At 45.0% G+C, this 7276-nt stretch overlaps 1 pseudogene; it reads left to right on the top strand.

Annotated features, from left to right (window-relative positions):
• Window positions 1-5393: 5393 nt before the first annotated feature.
• On the top strand, window positions 5394-6510 carry LOC119640687 (annotated as a pseudogene).
• Window positions 6511-7276: the final 766 nt, after the last annotated feature.

Here is a 7276-nt window from a genome sequence, read left to right as displayed (position 1 = left end):
AAATACATGTATACATTATCTTTGGTAAATCGCGCTCTTATGTACGCATGAAAGATACGAAAAGTTATAGTGCTAATCGTTTGTCAATACACGGAGAACAAGATGTATATGTAAATTTAACTGTTTAACCGTTAAGCTAGTACGAAGCCGCCGTGTGTGATAATTGGGTTCGGCGATTTTAACTTGGTAAATCTTTCTTGGCATCCTAACGACGACACTGGTTTACTAAGCCTAACTGGATGACCAGATAGATTGAACGAATTTCTAGAGAACATTTGTGGCTTACGTCTTCTCCAGCGTAATGATATTCCAAATATCAATAACAGCACCTAATCTTTTGTAATGTGCTATATTTTTCAATTAGCCGCTATTCGCCATGTGTGTTACTTGAAGATCCTCATCACCGTTCACATCCTCGATTACGGTAGGTATCCTGTTGCTAGAACCAATTTCTCCAAATTGACTTGAGAGGTTACTACTTTTATCTTTTAATTCTCTTGAGAAACGAAGGGTAATCCCAGGTCTTTTGCCATATATTAATATGTTCAGCTTTTCTCCAAACGCAATTTTTAGTATGAAAAGGGAATCGTACTCGTCCGGGTTTTCAAGGCGCACATTATGCATGTAGCTGCCTACGAAGACAATCGTTGTAAGTTATCATTAATACATTAAATTGAATCCCCGCACTTACCCAACAAACGGTAGCCCATGTTTTGTACATTTGCGCAAAGGCTGCATCCATTTCACACATATCGTTAAGCATACATACACATATCTTGTATTTCGTTGTAGACTGACATGCTTAGGTTGATAGGGAATTTGGTGCGGATCAACAACTTTATAGGTTCTCTAAAGCTTCCTTATGGGGTATTACATGAACGCTTGGCAAAACGAATGTAACTCCACCTTTAGACTGTTTTAAGTCATTGCGATTTCATTTAACCATGTTTGTCCAATTGTCTGTCCTTCGTATATTACCATCGCAAGATATTGGAATAATAAATCGATTTAAAAAAGATTACGTTACACTGACCTACATGTTTGATCACAGTAGCATTTACGATTAGTCGTTTTTGTTATTGATATGTTTTCTGAATAGTAAAATTCGGCTTAATTGGCTGAAATCTTATACAGATATAGATATATTACATGTATATAATACATAATACGTATATATATATATGCAAATGCATATATTAGTTAGGTTTGCGAGGTTGGTTTCTTTTATGTTCCGGCGTTTGCTCAGTGTATGGATGTAGTGTGAGGACTCAAAGTCGTCCCTCGTTTTGGCCTCACGGGTTCTTCGTCTCTGGCTGGGGAAAGAGGAGTGCTAGAGAGTAAGATAGGATAAGAGTAGGATAGGCGTAGTATAAGAATAGGATATACATAGGATAAGAATAGATTAAGATAGATGTCTCTGAAGGTTTAACGTGGGTACACTACCGTGAAGGTTTAACCCCACGGTGCCCGATGGCACACGGAGTGTGAAACACTCGAACTCCCCGAGATTAATAATCCTCGCAACATATGGTGCCGAAATCGGCGCACACGTTGGCTTGAGGAAGATTAAGTCTTCGAGTACCAGATAAGATACGTTCTGGTCGCATCCCATCTCTGGTGAGAGCGAGGCACTATCTAAAGCCTCTGCCTTTCTGTGGGTAAGGCACCCGGTTGCGATGCAAGTCCGGACCGAGCAGAAAGCTCTTTTGCGATTTTTGGGCCAACCACAGCCACCACGAAACTCCCGCTATGGGCCGTTCCCGTTGTCAGGCCAAACCAAGAGAATGTGCTTTGGGGGCTCCTGACGAAAGTGGTACCGGAATTGAGAAGAAAAATTTAGAAATAATTTATAAAAGTCTCCGGTCGGACTTTCTAGGTCTCATAAGACCCGCACTCGGCATGAGATAGTCATTTGAAGGAAACCAGTCCATACCATGCGCATGGGCATGGTATTCTCACTGCGCGGAGCGAGGCCTATCTCAAAATCTTAGCAGGTCCTAACCCCCTGTTCTTCAGTCATTGTCACCGTACAAGAAGAGCACGGACAAGAGTCAGACAGAGTTGTCCAGATCAAGTCTCTCCTCGCTGCTGTTGAATGCCCGCGCAGCATACGCCCCTAGAGCTGCCACCGTCTCAGAAGTAGAGAGGGCCAGACTAAGGTCAAAGTTCCCACCAGTCTATCGTATACCCGTTGCTTCCAAGTCTCTAAAATCCGAGTACTTGGAGTATACACACAAAACGTGGAACCAATCTGCGGACATGCCACATAGGCAAGCCCCAGTTCCCGACAGACCTCTCTTATGCAGATCCGTGGCCCGTAAGCAGAAATCCCAAATGAAGTTTAAAACTAAAATCTGGGTGTTTCCCCACGTACGAGACATCACGGATAAATTCAAAGGTCGTTCTGCCTTTCGAACTGTTTTCCCAACCATTGCCATAAGTCACGGACACGTTCCTTTAAAAGCGTGTTACGCTCCCTGAAATTTAACCTCTCTACTTCATCATTATTTAACCCGTCAGTTTGCAGTAATGGCAGTCCCCGCTTTATCCACAAAGCAGTGCAAATTCGCCTTGCTTCCAGGTCTGAAGGGGACGCACCCAACAATACCTATGACGCGTCCGTCGAAACTGTCCGACACACGCGTAGACAAACTAACAACATAGTTCGCTGGCAACTCAAAATTTTATTTTGGCCAACAACAGTCGTGATCTCTCGGTGCCATATTGGTGATCTATAAGTGGCACAGGCCGCGAATAGTTTACCATATATGGCCCGTACAGCAACCCCCATTCACTCCGTAGGACACGGCGAACCTGTCTACCACATTCAAAAGTTATACCTAGGTACTTGACAACAGTCTTGTACCTAAGACTAGCCCCATTCATTCTGATCACTGGCGGTTGACCGTGTGAGAGGCTACCTTTCAATAGCATCATCACGATTTTCTCCAGTGACACACTCACCAACACCTTGCCTCCACTCTGTAACCATGTGCATTATACGCTTTCCGAGCTGCTGAATAACAGCTCGCGTTTGGCCTTCGATTAGGATGAGCAGATCGTCGGCATATGCAGATAATCAAACGCACCCTTGAAATCTACAAATATCCCTAACACATACTTTGCTACGCTAGCATCAACGCATTTGTGCACACGCAGCCAAGCATCCTCGGTAGAGAGTCCCTTTCGGAACCCAAATTGTTTGTCAGACAAACTCAGACTTGAAATCTCCAGAAGCCTTTCTACCATCACCCTCTCCAGCACTTTACCAAGCACTAGGAGGAGACTGATGCCCCGATAAGAGCTAGGATCACTCCTAACCTTATCAAGCCACTTCAGGAGCGGTACCACCCTGGCCACTTTCCACTGGGCTGGAAAATGGCCATCCGCTAAGCATTTACTGTACATCTTTAAGAGGTAGTCCGGGATAACTTTCCAGATGGCTCTTACCATCTCGCCCGTTACTCCATCCAAACCTGGCGACCTTTTCGCTTTGGTATTAGCGATCACAAATGTAATTTCGTATTCTTCCAAGGGAGGCGGAGAAGATGCCATTAGATGTTTAGAAGGCACAACCTCGTCCAACCCTGGGAAGAAGCTGCCCAATAAAACGCTTAGACATTCCCTCCGGATGGTAAGTACTGCGCCGTTAGCACTTATACCACAGACTTCCAGTGATTTTTTGCCTCTCGAAATTCGATAGAGCTGACCCCAAGGATAATTTCGATTTCGAGAGGCAAAAGCCTTCCAGTCATCTTCTTTCGCTTTTAGAAGCATGCGCTTGTATTCATAAAGGCATTGCCTTAAGTCGATTCTGAGTTGGGCAGCATCCGCACTATCGGACCGCCCCGCTCTCTGAAAATTCCGCCTATGGCGGCGTACGACTCTACGTCCAGCGGACAGAGCAGCCGTCCACCACTCGACCCATCGTCGATTTGTCTTGCGACATTTCTCAAGGAGCAAGTCGTTGACGCCACAAAGGGACCTGGAAATATACTCCACCTGCTCATCCCACGATCTACTGGCAAAATCCTCAAGCGTTACGGCTGGTCGCCGCTTCCCTAATATGGATCCGTCTGGACCGTCAGACGTGAACCGCTGGCTAGGCTCATTTAAAACGTGGACATTTCGTGATGCACACTATTCGGGCAAAACCTCCCCCCTTAGCTGATTACGAAGACTAGACCCACGTTCTGACATCTTACTGAACTACAAGGGGGAACAGGCATTTGCATGGAGTCCTAGGATTAATGGGGTACTACCTGCAAGCAGTAACACCGAATCCATAAACCTAATGTAATCGTCCAGTTCTTGATTAAATTTGTAGTAGAAACTGGCTACAAGCAGCCTCCCATGCGGGCCTTCCACGGACACATACAGACACCATGGTTACTGGTTTTAACAAGGGTCGCATTCATATTCACATCATTAATTGTGATAGCAGAGTGGCTACTGGAATCAAGAAATACCTGCATTCCCATTGGCAGGCCTTTTATCCTGCGAAAGCGCAGGGTTCTTGCAGCAGAGCCACTGTGCTGTTCAATTCACTCATCCACTCAATATGAGCAAAGCCATATTAGTGCTTAGCCGCTACCCGTGCGACCATCCTGTTGTACTGAGGACAGGCCTGGGACATCATGAGATGTCCAGCAGGAAGTCTCCGGAACTCGCAGCTTCGGCAGTGTGCAGCGTTCGTACACACACTGAGGCGGTGGCCTGTTTGGCCACAGTGTCTACAGACAACACCCTTGACTCTACACTCTTTCATCCTGTGGTCGAAACTCAGACAGCGAAAACATACGGGCACTTCATCATATTGAAGCACCACAAAAGAATGGTAGTCAATATATACCCTACCGACGCTCAGGAGGGCATCCATAGTCTGAGGGCATCCCTCCAGAACGACATTGGCCGTACCACCACCCTTTACCCATGGTTTTGAGACCATCCGGACACTCCTTCTAAATTCCTCGGGGGAGTATAAACCTTTCAGGTTCATCTCATACAAGCCCTCCATAAAAGCAGACGGATCGGCTTCACATCGTGCACACGAACACCCAGCGTCGGAACCACCTGCTCCACAACCTTCTTCACCACCTCCTTTCCGGTGTCCGTAACCTTGGAGCTACGGACCACGACGGACCAGGTCTCCACTGGTTTGGAAGGCTTTGCAGCCGGTGCTGCCTCCACAACCGGTTTTGGCACCGACGCTGTTAGGGGCACCCGACCAATTGCTTCTGCAGGCGGAAAACATTCATTCCACACTCAAATCTCGTAAAAAATAAAAGAAAATAATTCTCGTTGTGCAACTTATAGAAAGAAAAAAGAGCAAGCTATTATTTCAATTTCAGTAAAAATAATTTTGCAAATAATGAAAAGAAAATCGATTTGAAATGTCATCTCTACCGTTATTAGTAAGTTTAATTGACGGATTGGATCGTGAAGCTAATCGTCCATCTTATCAAGGCAATGATTTTGGGCTGGGGCTGCCGCCATATTTGATTCATCGTCATCCATATGGCGAGCCGGTGAATAACATGATTGGATTGGCCATTTGGTATAGTTAGTTGTTTGAACGAACGTCAAGCTAGTCGCAGGGGTGAAAAAAGAGGCGAAGACAGAGTCTCGGCAATTGGCAAAGATGGTTTCCAAGTGTGCATGGATGTGGGCCAATTTAAACCCAACGAACTGAATGTAAAGGTGGTAGAAAATGCAATTGTGGTCGAAGGTAAACATGAGGAACGAGAGGACCAACATGGCTTTATTCAGCGTCATTTTGTTCGCCGCTTGCCTAAAGGTTACAACGCTGATAAGGTTGTTCTACATTGTCGTGAGATAGCGTTTTAACAGTCAGTGTACCAAAAGGCCCAAATGGAGGAGAAGGCTAAAGAACGTATCGTTCAAATTCAACAAACTGGTCCAGCCCATCTTCTTGTGAAACAGAACTGCCAGGAGAAAGTAGGTGCTGCTGCAAATGACGGCGGAGAAAATGCCGAAGTTAAATAAATTCAGTTTCGCTTCCTCAAATTTATGCGTGTTGGATTTAATTGTGAATTCATTGTTCTTTTAAAATATATCCTTATTAGTACTGTCATTAATCACATCCACACATACAAATGTATTCATATGTATATAATAATACGTAGTATTCATAAATTTTTCTGTTCCCATTGCATTTTAGGCGCCCTTAAATTCCTCAAAATGAATATTTTTATGGACGAAAAACATTTACGTGTACCGTATATTGTGAATGCGTGCATGTTTCAAGCATATTAAATACATCAAAAAAAAAAAAACAACCGCCGCTCCGTTCAAAACCTTCAGTGCAGCCTTTAAGGCGCGCATTTTCCGCGAGGAGACCAAACGGTATGGTCTCATACTCGCCTGCCAGTTTTACAATAGTTCTGGCAGCACCCACATCTACGTTTTCGGGGTTGAAAACGCATGTATGCAGTCGGCTGTTACCGACTTCATTTCTGCAACAATTTCGGCTGCCGTCGAACGCCGCCCCGATCTACGCCCATCAGCAGGGGCTCCAGCTGCTGCCACAGCATGTGGCACGGCATCGTTGCCCTTGATCACAGCTGCGACAGAAGCAACCGAGATATTTGCTACTTTAACAGGAGGCGTCTTTGAAACACCCCCACCACGAACGGACTTCTTTCTTTCATTCTTTCTCTTTTTTTTATTTTCTTCGCTCCTGGCTTTCTTAGCCTCACCCCGCGTTTATTCGAGTTCCGCCCAAACTCACCCAATACCACCACCTCAGAGTCGGACGACATGTCCGCGTCAGAAAAACTATCTTGACTACGGTCGAACCCCGCAGATATATCTACCAGAGACCCCCATTTCCCTTCCTTGAGCCTCTGCCCATAGTTGCAGCAAGCGTCAAAAACGCCCAGCAGTAATCTTCAGCAAATTTAACTGCAGCTCATCCAAACACCAATGTAATTAGCAGTACTGATGTATAACAGCAAACGCCAATAAAGATATGCAGCAAAAACGTAAGATACGCCCAACCGCAATATAAATTCAGCAACAGCAGCACGCCAATAAGAATATGCAGCAAATCTTCAGCAAATTTAACTGCAGCTCAGCCAAACACCAATGTAATTGGCAGCACTGATGTATAACAGCAAACGCCAATAAAGATATGCAGCAAAACGTAAGATACGCCCAACAGCTATATAAATTCAGCAACAGCAGCACGCCAATAAGGATATGCAGCAAAACGGCAAAATACACCCAACAGCAATATCAATTCAGCAATTTACAA

The sequence above is a fragment of the Glossina fuscipes genome, unplaced genomic scaffold (genome assembly GCF_014805625.2).
Source record: "Glossina fuscipes isolate IAEA_lab_2018 unplaced genomic scaffold, Yale_Gfus_2 122, whole genome shotgun sequence".
Lineage (NCBI taxonomy): Eukaryota > Metazoa > Arthropoda > Insecta > Diptera > Glossinidae > Glossina > Glossina fuscipes.
This window is presented reverse-complemented; position numbering and strand designations above follow the sequence as displayed.